The 13,410-nt window shown below is 43.6% G+C and overlaps 1 protein-coding gene across 6 annotated transcripts in view; it reads left to right on the forward strand.

Annotated features, from left to right (window-relative positions):
- The window catches only part of LOC100894274 (NBPF family member NBPF3-like), a 38,876-nt gene that overhangs the window by 2,638 nt on the left and 22,828 nt on the right, over positions 1 to 13,410 (forward strand). For 3 of the 6 annotated variants that reach the window (XM_078335933.1, XM_078335932.1, XM_035259397.3), the window contains exons 2-4: positions 7,112 to 7,234; positions 8,281 to 8,551; positions 11,888 to 11,998. The gene's annotated coding sequence lies outside the window, so the exon portion shown is untranslated. Of the gene's footprint in view, positions 1 to 7,111; positions 7,235 to 7,293; positions 8,552 to 11,887; positions 11,999 to 13,410 lie in introns of those variants that run through there. The other 3 variants (XM_054239530.2, XM_078335935.1, XM_078335934.1) reach the window with 3 other exon arrangements.

Genomic DNA, 13,410 nt, shown 5'->3' on the forward strand with positions numbered 1-13,410 from the left:
TGCCATTCTAGTAGAGGTGCAGTAGTATATCAGTGTAGTTTCATTTTGCATTTTCCTGGTATTGAGATTGAGTATTTTTTTTTGCCATTTATATGTCTTCTTTTGTGAAATGCCTGTTCAATCTTTGTATCCTGTTTTCATTGATATGCTTGTTTTTCTGTTGATTTGTAATACTTTATTCTCGATGTGTGTCCTTTCTAGGATATATATGTATTACATGTATTACATTTCTCTATTCTTCGAAGTGTAGCATGCCTCTTCAATCTTTTAATGGTGTTTTTACATGAGTGGAGATTCTCCAGTTTTCTTTTCTTTTTGAGACAGGATCTCATTCTGTTGTTCAGGCTGCAGTGCAGTGGCACAATCACAGCTCAGTGTAACCTCCACCTCCTGGCTCAAGCGATCCTCCCCGCTCAGCCTCCTGAGTACCTGAGACCATAGGCATGTGCCACCATGCCTGGCTAAGTTTTGTATTTTTTTTTTGTAGAGATGGGGATTCACCATTTTCCCAGGTTGGTCTCAAACTCTTGGGCTCAAGTAGTCTGCTCGCTTCAGCCTCCCAGAGTGCTGGGATTCGAGCCAACCCACCCACCCATGATTCACTTTTTACTACATGGATGTGACTGACAGCTTGATCCAGCACCATGTATGGAAAAGACCATCTTTGTCCTTCTGCACTGTGTAGCACTTTTTTTTCAACAATTGGATGGCTGTATGGTCATCTGATTGACGAAATCAGTGTGGGTCTGTTTCTGGACCAACCTGGGCAACATAGCAAGATCCAATCTCTACAAAAAATAATAAAGAATAAAAAAATACATGAAATTTTTAAGTGGGTAGAGCAGATGGAGTCATAGGTGGTAATTTATAAGTTATTGTCAGTTTTCTTGGCTACATAGAGGTGTTGGTAAGTGAGATCTGTTGGGAGTTCAGGCAAAATGTATTAAGTGAATTCTTTGGTGTTCAGAATGATTGCTAGATGTTCATTGTGACTTCAATTAGATGTTATTTGCGTATCACAGAGCTACAGGTTTTATTCTCTTCTTTATTTATTTGTCTTTAAACATTTTTACAATCTTCCTGTCAAGGCAGTACCTCTTTTATACTTAATTGTTCTTAGGTATGCTTAATTACCAGGAAAATTTTATGGATCATATCTAACTGTTAAGCCACTTAAAGTAAAGGGCTGATGTGATGTAATGTAGACGATAGGATTCTACATAATATCAATTAAATTGTTTCTTCTTTTTTTTAATTCTTTTTATACTTCAATTTAATTGAGTATATCAATTGAATTGTTTCTTCTTTTTCTTTTTATTCTTGAGACAGGGTCTCACTCTATTGCTGAGGCTGGAGTACAGTGGTGTAGTGGTATGATCGTGGCTCACTGCAGCTTTGACCTATCAGGCTCAAGCAGCCTCCGGCCTCAGTCTTCTTTTTTTTTTTTTTTAATTTTTTTATTGCATTTTAGGTTTTGGGATACATGTGCAGAACATGCAAGACAGTTGCATAGGTACACACATGGCAGTGTGTTTTGCTTCCTTTCTCCCCTTCATCCACATTTGGCATTTCTCCCCAGGCTATCCCTCCCCAGCTACCCCCAACCCCACTGGCCCTCCCCTTTTCCCCCCAATAGACCCCAGTGTTTAGTACTCCCCTCCCTGTGTCCATGTGTTCTCATTTTTCATCACCCACCTATGAGTGAGAATATGCGGTGTTTCATTTTCTGTTATTGTGTCAGTTTGCTGAGGATGATGTTCTCTAGATTCATCCATGTCCCTACAAACGACATGAACTCATCATTTCTGATTGCTGCATAATATTCCATGGTGTATATGTGCTACATTTTCCCAATCCAGTCTATCATCAATTGGCATTTGGGTTGATTCCAGGTCTTTGCTATTGTAAACAGTGCTGCAATGAGCATTCGTGTGCATGTGTCCTTATAGTAGAATGATTTATAGTCCTTTGGATATATACCCAGTAATGGGATTGCTAGGTCAAATGGAATTTCTATTTCTAAGGCCTTGAGGAATCGCCACACTGTCTTCCACAATGGTTGAACTAATTTACACTCCCACCAACAGTGTAAAAGTGTTGCTTTTTCTCCACATCCTCTCCAGCATCTGTTGTCTCCAGATTTTTTGATGATCGCCATTCTAACTGGCGTGAGATGGTATCTCAATGTCGTTTTGATTTGCATCTCTCTGATGACCGGTGATGATGAGCATTTTTTCATATGATTGTTGGCCTCATATATTTCTTCTTTCGTAAAGTGTCTGTTCATATCCTTTGCCCATTTTTGAATGGGCTTGTTTGTTTTTTTCCTGTAAATCTGTTTGAGTTCTTTGTAAATTCTGGATATCGGCCCTTTGTCAGATGGGTAAACTGCAATAATGTTTTCCCGTTCTGTTGGTTGCCGATTCACTCTAGTGACAGTTTCTTTTGCTGTGCAGAAGTTGTGGAGTTTCATTAGGTCCCATTTGTCTATTTTGGCTTCTGTTGCCAATGCTTTTGGTGTTTTAGTCATGAAGTCCTTGCCTACTCCTATGTCCTGGATGGTTTTACCTAGATTTCCTTCTAGGGTTTTTATGGTGCCAGGTCTTATGTTTAAGTCTGTAATCCATCTGGAGTTAATTTTAGTGTAAGGTGTCAGGAAGGGATCCAGTTTCTGCTTTCTGCACATGGCTAGCCAGTTTTCCCAACACCATTTATTAAACAGGGAATCCTTTCTCCATTGCTTGTTTTTGTCAGGTTTATCAAAGATTGTATGGTTGTAGATATGTTGTGTTGCCTCCAATGCCTCTGTTTTGTTCCATTGGTCTATATCTCTGTTTTGGTACCAGTACCATGCTATTTTGATTACTGTAGCCTTGTAGTATAGTTTGGAATCCGGTAGTGTGATGCCCCCCGCTGTGTTCTTTGTGCTTAGAATTGACTTGGCTATGCAGGCTCTCTTTTGGTTCCATATGAAGTTCATGGTGGTTTTTTCCAGTTCTGTGAAGAAAGTCAAAGGTAGCTTGATGGGGATAGTGTTGATTCTGTAAATGACTTTGGGCAGTATAGCCATTTTCACAATATTAATTCTTCCTAACCATGAACATGGAGTGTTTCTCCATCTGTTTCCTCTCTTATTTCGTTGAGCAGTGGTTTGTAGTTTTCCTTGAAGAGGTCCCTTACGTTCCATGAGTTGTATTCCTAGGTATTTTATTCTTTTTGTAGCAATTGTGAATGGCAGTTCGTTCTTGATTTGGCTTTCTTTAAGTCTGTTATTGGTGTAGAGGAATGCTTGTGATTTTTGCACATTGATTTTATATCCTGAGACTTTGCTGAAGTTGCATATCAGTTTCAGGAGTTTTTGGGTTGAGGTGATGGGGTCTTCAAGGTATACTGTCATGTCGTCTGCAAATAGAGACAATTTGGCTTCCACCTTTCCTATTTGAATACCCTTTATTTCTTTTTATTGCCTGATTGCTCTGGCTAGAACTTCCAGTACTATATTGAATAGGAGTGGTGAAAGAGGGCATCCTTGTCTAGTGCCAGATTTCAAAGGGAATGCTTCCAGTTTTTTCCCATTCGGTATGATATTGGCTGTTGGTTTGTCGTAAATAGCTTTCATTACTTTGAGATACGTTCCATCGATACCGAGTTTATTGAGGGTTTTTAGCATAAAGGGCTGTTGAATTTTGTCTTCTTTTCATCAATTGAGATAATCATGTTTTTTTTGTTTTTGGTTCTGTTTATGTGGTGAATTACGTTTATAGACTTGCATATGTTGAACCAGCCTTGCATCCCCGGGATGAATTCTACTTGATCATGATGGATAAGTTTTTTGATTTGCTGTTGCAATCGGCTTGCCAATATTTTATTGAAGATTTTTGCATCTATGTTCATCATGGATATTGGCCTGAAGTTTTCTTTTCTTGTTGGGTCTCCACTGGGTTTTGGTATTAGGATGATGTTGGTCTCATAAAATGGTTTGGGAAGGATTCCCTCTTTTTGGATTCTTTGGAATAGTTTCAGAAGGAATGGTACCAGCTCCTCTTTGTGTGTCTGGTAGAATTTGGCTGTGAACCCATGTGGACCTGGGCTTTTTTTGTGTGGAGTGTTAAAGTCTCCCACTATTATTGTGTGGGAGTCTAAGTCTTTTTGTAGGTCATTAAGAACTTGCCTTATGTATCTGGGTGCTCCTGTATTGGGTCCATATATGTTTAGGATCGTTAGCTCTTCCTGTTGTATCGATCCTTTTACCATTATGTAATGGCCTTCTTTGTCTCTTTTGATCTTTGTTGCTTTAAAGTCTATTTTATCAGAGATGAGAATTGCAACTCCTGCATTCTTTTGCTCTCCATTTGCTTGGTAAATCTTCCTCCATCCCTTTATTTTGAGCCTTTGTGTATCCTTGCATGTGAGATGGGTTTCCTGGATACAGCACACTGATGGGTGTTGGTTTTTTATCCAATTTGCCAGTCTGTGTCTTTTGATTGGTGCATTTAGTCCATTTACATTTAGGGTTAATGTTGTTATGTGTGAATTTGATACTGCCATTTTGATGCTAGCTGACTGTTTTGTCCGTTAGTTGATGTAGATTCTTCATTATGTTGATGCTCTTTAGCATTTAGTGTGATTTTGGAATGGCTGGTACTGGTTGTTCCTTTCTATGTGTAGTGCCTCTTTCAGGAGCTCTTATAAAGCAGGCCTGGTGGTGACAAAATCTCTGAGTACTTGCTTGTTCGCAAAGGATTTTATTTTTCCTTCACTTCTGAAGCTCAGTTTGGCTGGATATGAAATTCTGGGTTGAAAGTTCTTTTCTTTAAGGATGTTGAATATTGGGCCCCACTCTCTTCTGGCTTGTAGAGTTTCTGCTGAGAGATCTGCTGTGAGTCTGATGGGCTTCCCTTTGTGGGTGACCCAACCTTTCTCTCTGGCTGCCCTTAGTATTTTCTCCTTTATTTCAACCCTGGTGAATCTGACTATTATGTGCCTTGGGGTTGCTCTTCTTGCGGAATATCTTTGTGGTGTTCTCTGTATTTCCTGCATTTGAGTGTTGGCCTGCCTTGCTAGGTGGGGGAAATTTTCCTGGATAATATCCTGAAGAGTATTTTCCAGCTTGGATTCGTTCTCTTCATCACATTCTGGTACACCTATCAAACATAGGTTAGGTCTCTTCACATAGTCCCACATTTCTTGGAGACTTTGTTCATTCCCTTTTGCGCTTTTTTCTCTGATCTTGGTTTCTTGTTTTATTTCATTGAGTTGATCTTCGACTTCTGATATTCTTTCTTCTGCTTGGTCAATTCGGCTGTTGAAACTTGTGCATGCTTCACGAAGTTCTCGTATTGTGTTTTTCAGCTCCTTCAATTCATTCATATTCCTCTCTAAGTTATCCATTCTTGTTGTCATTTCCTCGAATCTTTTTTCAAGGTTCTTAGTTTCTTTGCATCGATTTAAAACATGTTCTTTTAGCTCACAAAAGTTTCTCATTATCCACCTTCTGAAGTCTAATTCCGTCATTTCATCATGGTCATTCTCCGTCCAGCTTTGTTCCCTTGCTGGTGAGGAGTTTTGGTCCTTTGCGGGAGTTGAGGTGTTCTGGTTTCCTGTGTTTTCCTCCTTTTTGTGCTTGTTTCTTCCCATCTTTGTGGATTTATCCACCTGTCGTCTGTGTAGTTGCTGACTTTTCGATTGGATCTCTGAGTGGATCCCCAGATTGTTGATGATGAAGTATTTCTGTTACTTGGTTTTTCTTCTACCAGTCTAGCCCCTCCACTGTATGACTGCTGAGGTCCACTCCAGGCCCTGCTTGTCTGGGGTGCACCTATAGCAGCTGCAGAACAGTGAGGGATGCTACCAGTTTTTTTTTCTGCTATCTTTGTCCCAGAATGATTCCTGCCAAATGTCAGTCTTCTGGATATAGAGGGGTCAGGGAGCTGCTTGAGGAGACAGTCTGTACTTTATAGGAGCTCAAGTGCTGATCTGTGAGCTCTGTTGTTCATTCAGGGCTGTTAGGCTGCTACATTTAATTCTGCTGCAGCAGAACTCATTTTTTTCTCAGATGCTCTGTCTTGGGGGGTTGGGGTTTTCTTTGTGAGTGTCCGCCTCGCTGTCCTGCCCAGCTAGGAGGCAGTCTAGTCACTATTTGCCTGCTGAGGCTCCGTCATGCTGGTGTGAGGTCCGCCCTGTTGCTGCAGCTCTGCCCTGCTGCTGCGGTCTCCACCCTGCTTCCACGGGCTACGCTCTGCGGCAGAGTCTCTATGTTATGGTGGGTTGCCTCGGCAACGGCAGGCTGCGTCAGCAATGGGAGTGTACCTCAGTAGGGGCGGGTTGCCTCGGTAATGGCAAGTGACCCTCCCCCACCGAGCTGCACCGTCCTGGGTTCAGCTGTGCCTGCAGTGAAACTCTCCAACCGGAGCATTTGGAATCACCGTTTTGTTTGTACCACTGCCCTGGCCCAAAGGCTGTTTCCCTGGAATCTCCTGGCCTGGCTCACTGTCCAAGTCCCCTTCAATCAGATGGATATGCCAATCTACCCTCTCAAGTCTCAAATTGCCGGTTCAACAAGGCACCCGGACCAGTGCGCTTTGTGCGGAGCGCTGTGGAGCGCCACTGTGCTGCAGCACCGGCCACCGGCTGCACCGGCCACAACTGATGGGCTGGCATCCCGTGTCTCTTTTATACCTGGGAATTTCTCCGTTCTGTGGACAACAAAGATCTGTCTAGAAATGTGGCCCTGACTCAGCCTCCGCGCGTTCACCGAGAGCTTCAATCCTTGGTTGTTCTCACCGCACCATCTTGAGTCGGTCTCCTCAGTCTTCTTAAGTAGCTGGGACTACAAGCATGCACCACCATGCCTGGCTAATTTTGTATCTTTTATATGCAGGGTCTTCCTCTGGTGCCCAGACTGGTTTGAAACTCCTGGGCTCAAATGATCCTTTCACCTTGTCATCCCAAAGTGTTGGTATTACAGGTGTGAGCTCTCACACCTGGCCATTTTAGTTTTAATAATTTTATATTTTTCTAACTTAGAGTATTTACTGTCTATTTAATTTATGAATATAATATTCATTATTATTATGATTTTGTATGTATTTAATCTCTTTTTTTTTTTCAGATGGAGTTTCGCTCTAGTTACCCCGGCTTGAGTGGAATGGCATGATCTCGGCTCACCGCAACCTCCGCCTTCTGGGTTCAGGCAATTCTCCTGCCTCAGCCTCCCGAGTAGCTGGGATTACAGGTACATGCCACCATGCCCAGCTAATTTTATGTACTTTTAGTAGAGATGGGGTCTCACCATGTTGACCAAGATGGTTTCAAGCTCTTGACCTCATGATCCACCCACCTTGGCCTCCCAAAGTGCTGGAATTACAGGCTTGAGCCACCATGCCCAGCCATCATTTTCATATAAATTCTTGGAAATTAGAGATCTTGTTTCTTACTTGCTACTGTGTTCTCAGTACTTGACCTTGCCTGGTATGATACAGATACTGAAATAGTTGTTAAATGAATGAATGAACCACATTCATAAATTCTCCAAGTATCACAGTGTTCACCATCTAACAAATAAAAGAGCTTGTCTAGAGTAGAGTCACAGTTAACCTGCCATACAAGGAAATGTCAATGAAAATCAACCATTGTATGTGTAGCTGCTAAGATTTGGGGGCTTTTGTTACTGCAGCATAAACTAGTGAAGCTCAGTGAGACGGCAGATAGAATAGACACACACACACACACACACACACACACACACACACACCAGATAGACCAGTAGATGAGATTCCAAAGATAGTTTAATCAGCATTAACTAACCACACCTACACTCTCTTAATTTCCTAACAGAATGAATGGAATTCCTGTTCACTAGGATCTGCCTCCAAGAGTACTTTGTGAAAACTTCTCTGGGTATGCAAGTATTTAATCAGGACCTTTTCTTTTTCCTCCTGCAGGTTGGAGTGCAGTGGTGCCATCATAGCTCACTGTAACATCTATCTTACGTCTCCAGGAATTCTCCTGCCTCAGTCTCCCAAGTAGCTGAGACTGCATGTGTGTACCACCATGCTTGGCTAATTTTTTATTTTCAGAGACAGGGTCTTACTATGTTGCCCAGGCTGGTCAGGACTGTTGATTGCGTACGACAGAAACCCAACCAACCCTAGTTCCCACCACCTTTCAGTCTGCTCCTTTCTTAGTCTTTCGAGTCTCAACAAATGGCAGTTTCATCCTTCACGTTGCCCAAGCCCCAAATCTTAATAGTAACCTTGATTTCTCTCTTTTATGTCATAGCTTATATGAAGGCCAATTATGTTCAGACCCAGGCGGAGCTTCCTGCTGACCCAGGCTCTCACCGGCACATTGTCCTTTTCTGTCCTCCTGAGGGTGTCTGGAGCTTCAGTGCTGTGTGCTCTGGGCCTCCATGCTGGGGCACCACCGACTCTCGCTGTCCAGGGCTTCCAGTGGACTCTCCGAGGCACTGATGTAGAATCTTCCCCATTCAGCATACCAAGAGCAGCCTCCCACGGTGTGGGGTGACATGAAGAGCTGTCAGATCCAACAGGTAAAAATCATGAGGCACTGCCAGCTGGATGCGGTCAGATAATCCTCTCTCTATTGGGACTCAGATGAGAAGGGAACATTCCATAGGCCCTAAACATCGCAGCATGACCAGCGTGTGCCACCGACGAGCTGTAGTGCATGGTCAGGTGGAAGTTATTTGACTTCAGGAGAGGACAGTGTTCTCTTCAGGCCCTTTTCTCAGTCCCTCTCCTCTCTCTTCCCCTCTCACCCCCTAGTCTCCATCCCCACTTGTCTCTCTTTTCACCTGCTTTCTCCTCTTCAGCTTTCATGGTTCTCCCGTCCCCCCGCATTTTCCATGCTAAGGCCCCTGCACTGTCCTGGGTGGGGAGATGTGTCTGGATTTAGGCGGTGCCCTCTAGATCTGTCCAGGATGGGGAAACATGGTTTAGCTGCCAGTATAATGGTTTCAGAGAGTGGCCACTTTTGAAGGTTTTTCAATCTCCCATTCTAGAATGGTGTAGGACTTAAAATTGTTGGGCTACTGTGGAATTCTTGGTTCCTCAGGACCTTGTGGTGGATGCCATCTTTCACTGAGCATTCACAGGGTGGCTATTAGGTGCCAGGCCCTGCTCTGGACTAGGGGCACCATAATGAGTAAATATCAGGTCGCTATCCCATGGAACCCACCACTGCAGGCATCGAGAGGGGGAGAAACAAAGCGACGTGGCCTGTTTGTGTCTTTCTCATATGGTCACCTGCCAGGTTCTGGGGGAGTGGGAGCCAGTGCAAGGAGAGAAGCCCAGTGAGAAAGGCAAAGGGGCGATGTCAGACCCAGGGGCTAAGACCCCCACCTGCAGCCGGGTAGCTTCTGGAGTGGACGAGGAGCAGCAGGAAAAGTCATGGCCTGGTGTTCAGGGGTTCACTGTCCCATCTCATTCCTGTGGATTCCAGAACTTATCCAAAGGGAAGACTCAGGGTCTCTAGCAACAGCAGGCCTGAGACAGAAAGTGACCCAGAGAAATAGGAAGAATTGTATGCCATGGACACGGTGTACGGTTTTATAGTAGTGCGTCCGTCTGTCTCTCAACTAGTTAGTGTGTTCCTGTTAATGGAAAATATCAGTGGTGTAAGTTCCCCTGGATCTCCTCATCTTCATGTAAGTTTGTCTGTTTCCCCATCTCTCCCTTGTTTCCTTCTTTTCCTTTCTTCCGGAGTTTTCTGATCAGGGTCCTGTGAGGCTAAAATCCAGGAATGGCCTGGGAATGCTTTTTCTCTAGAGCTCAGGCCATTTTTCTGAGTTCACTACATGTATTGAAAGAGTTTGTATTCTTGTTCCTGGAGGACTGAGGGCCCTTTTTTCTGTGCTGGCTGTCAGCCAGGAGACACTCTGACTTCAGATGCCACCTGCTTTCCTCCTTACCTGTCCTTTCCATCTTTCAAACAATCACAACTCATAGAGTCCTTCTTGGGCTCCTCCCTTCTCTGACTTCATCTTCTCCAACCAGCCACAGAAAGCCCTGTCACCTACGGAGTGATGTGATTCGATCCACTTCATGCAGGTAACCTCACCATCTTCAAGTCATGTAACTGTCATATAACAACATGATCACAGGAGTGGTTTCTCATCACCTTAACAGGCTTCAGAGACAAGGGTATGGCATGTTTGGGGACCATTTCAGAAATTTCGTCTACCACAGTTGGGCAGTCACATTCCCCCATCTGCAAAATACATGCACCGTCTCCTCTAAAGTTTCCAGATTTCAAGTCATTTTAAAGCATTAGTTCAACATGAAAATGTCACATAGACCACATCAGATCCAAAGTTTAAAATCTCATCTGCAACATCCACACCAGGTGTGGATGAGGCTTCTTGAGGGTGTCCATTAAGTACAGATCCTTGACATAATATCCTCACCTCTGTTGACCTCTGAAACTGAACAAGCTGCTTATCTGCTCCTAATTTGGAATGGCTGGACAGACACAGAATAACAATAACAGTGATTCTAGTTCAAAAAGAAGGAACATGGAAGGGAGAAGGAAGTTACTGACCCAAAATCGTTTGGAAATAGAGCTGGGCAAAATCCAGCAGGAGGTTCTTAAGTAGGATCTACAGCCTGGGACTGACACTTGATCCTGTGGGACTTTGCCTCTGGGATCTTTGCTCTGCATTTCTTGAAACCATTATTATCTATCTTGTTTTTTTCCCCACTCCTGTGGTTCTTCTCCTTTCTCCTCATGGCAGCATCCTCCGCTTAATCCTTGGTCCGTCATCCCGAGCAGAATCGGTCAGATATTGTCCGTGTCTCAGTCCTGACCGTCTCCACAAAGGGCTGTCCTTGTGAGCCCGTGCTCCTCTGGGACCGTCTTCACTTGTTCATTTCATTGAACAAGTTACTTGTAATAAAAGTCACTAATTGTAAATGTAGAATTTAATAATTTAAGTAGATATGTAGAATTTTGTAGCCATTGCCTCAGTCCGCACTTAGAATACATTTCTTAGCGCCCCAGATTCTCCAGAGCCTCTCTGCAGTCATTTTCCAATCTCTGGTCATCACGATGGAGCCTAAACAAATTTTATTAGATTGGAATTTTATATAATTGACCGTTGTCTTACTCTTGTGTTAACTAGAGGGGATATTTCATTCTAAGGACTTTCTTTGGGGGAACTTAGTAGTAGTCCTGTTTATTGCTCTCCTTGAATTGGTTCATCTGTGCTGGTGACACATAGTTGCTATCAAACCTTGTTTGGTGAGCATAAGTGAAAGAACTAAAAAAAAAAAACCTTCTACTAGAAATGTAGATGATGAATTTGCAGATAAAGTTATGTGGAGTTATGTTTGTTTGTTTTTAAGTTGGAGTTTTTCACTCTTGTTGCACAGGTTGGAGTGCAAGGGTGTGATCTCGGCTCACTGTAACCTCTGCTTCCCGGGTTCAAGCAATTCTCCTGCCTCAACCTCCTGAGTAGCTTGGATTACGGGCATGCACCACCACGCCAAGCTAATTTTGTATTTTTAGTAGAGATGGGGTTTCTCCATGTTGGTCAGGCTGGTCTTGAACTCCCAACCACAGGTGATCTGCCCTTCTCGGCCTCCCAAAGTGTTGGGATTCCAGGCGTGAGCTGTCATGCTGGAGTGCTATGGTGCAATCTCAGCTCACTGCAACTTCTACCTCTAGGGTTCAAGTGATTCTTGCTAGGATTACATGCCTGGCTAATTTTGTATTTTTAGTAGAGACGGGGTTTCTCCATGTTGGTCAGGCTGGTCTCGAACTCCCAACCTCAGGTGATTCACCTTAGCCTCCCAATGTGCTGGGATTACATGCGTGAGCCACCACACCTGGCTGGGAGTTAAGTATTTTACCATCTTTTTTCTTTCAGAAATTGTGTTGGTAACATTGAAGAGACACTTCTCACCTTCCTGAAATGTCCTTCGTTATCTTCTTCAAGTTGCAAGGGCTCTGGAACAGCCCTTGCAGTGCTTCCACAAAGGTAAGTATAACATTTTACTGTAGTCTTTTGTTTTTGTTTTTGTTTTGTGCCTATAGGGATTAGCATACATGTACGTGAATATATAAAAAGAGTACAGATAGGCACCTGTAACTAGTTTTCTGTTGCTACCTTTTAACGCATTATAACAAGTTAGTGGTCTGAAACCACAGAACTCAGGAATGACTGGGTTCTCTGATCAGGGTCTTAGGAGGCTGACATCCAGTTATGGGCTTCCTGTGTTTTTCATCTAGAGCTCAGGCTACCCTTCCAAGTTCACTGCAGATGTTTTGGCAGAATTCCTCTTCCTGTGGATGGAGGACTGAGATCCCTTTTTCAGTCCTCCTGGCTGTCAGAGGCCACGTGCATTCTTTCTCACTTTCCCCATCTTCCAACCAACCACAGCTCATGGAATTCTTCTCCAGCTCCCATCCTCTCTCTGACTTTGTCTTCTCCTACCCGCTAGAGAAATCTCTGACACTTAAGGAGTGATGTGATTCAATCCGGCCCACTCAGGAAAGCCCAGCCTTTGTATTAGTCTGTTCTTGCAATGTTTTTTGTTTTTTTTTTTGAGATGGCATTTCGCTCTTGTTACCCAGGCTGGAGTGCAATGCCACGATCTCGGCTCACCACAACCTCTGCCTCCTGGGTTCAAGCAGTTCTCCTGCCTCAGCCTCCCAAGTAGCTAGGGCTACAGGCATGTACCACCATGCCCTGCTAATTTATTTGTATTTTTAGTGGAGACAGTGTTTTACCTTGTTGACCAGGATGGTCTCGATCTCTTGACCTCGTGATCCACCCGCCTCGGCTCTCTTTCAATGTTATAATTAATGACCTGGGTGATTTAGAAAGAAAGAAGTTTAATCAGATCATGGTTCTGTGGGCTCTGCAGGCTTCTGCTTCTGGGGAGGCCTCAGGAAACTTAACAATCATGGTGGAAGTGGAAGCAGACGCGGTCTTCACGTGGCTGGCAGGAGAGAGAGAAAGCGAGAGAAAGGGGAAGTGCTACATACTTTTAAATAACTAGATCTCATGGAATCTGTGTCAAGCAATGGCACTTGGGGGATGGTTCAGAGCCATTAGAAACCATCCCCATGATCCAATAACCTCCCTGCATGGCCCCCCTCTAACACTTAGGATTATAATTCAACATGAGATTTAGGTGGGGACACAGAGCCAAACCATATCTCTCTTTAACGTCATGACTGCCATGTAACAACGCAATTACAGGATTGTCTCACCAGCTTAACAGATTCCAGAGATAAGGGTACAGCATGTTTGGAGATCATTTTAGAACTTCCACCTATCACAGTTCAACTTCTGTTCCCCAGACATTCATATTTCTCAGGGATGCAAAATACATTCACCCTCTCACCTAAGGTTTCCAAGTTTCATGTCATGAATGGGTTAGTTCA

This window comes from Callithrix jacchus, chromosome 8 (genome assembly GCF_049354715.1).
Source record: "Callithrix jacchus isolate 240 chromosome 8, calJac240_pri, whole genome shotgun sequence".
In the NCBI taxonomy this organism is placed as follows: domain Eukaryota; kingdom Metazoa; phylum Chordata; class Mammalia; order Primates; family Cebidae; genus Callithrix; species Callithrix jacchus.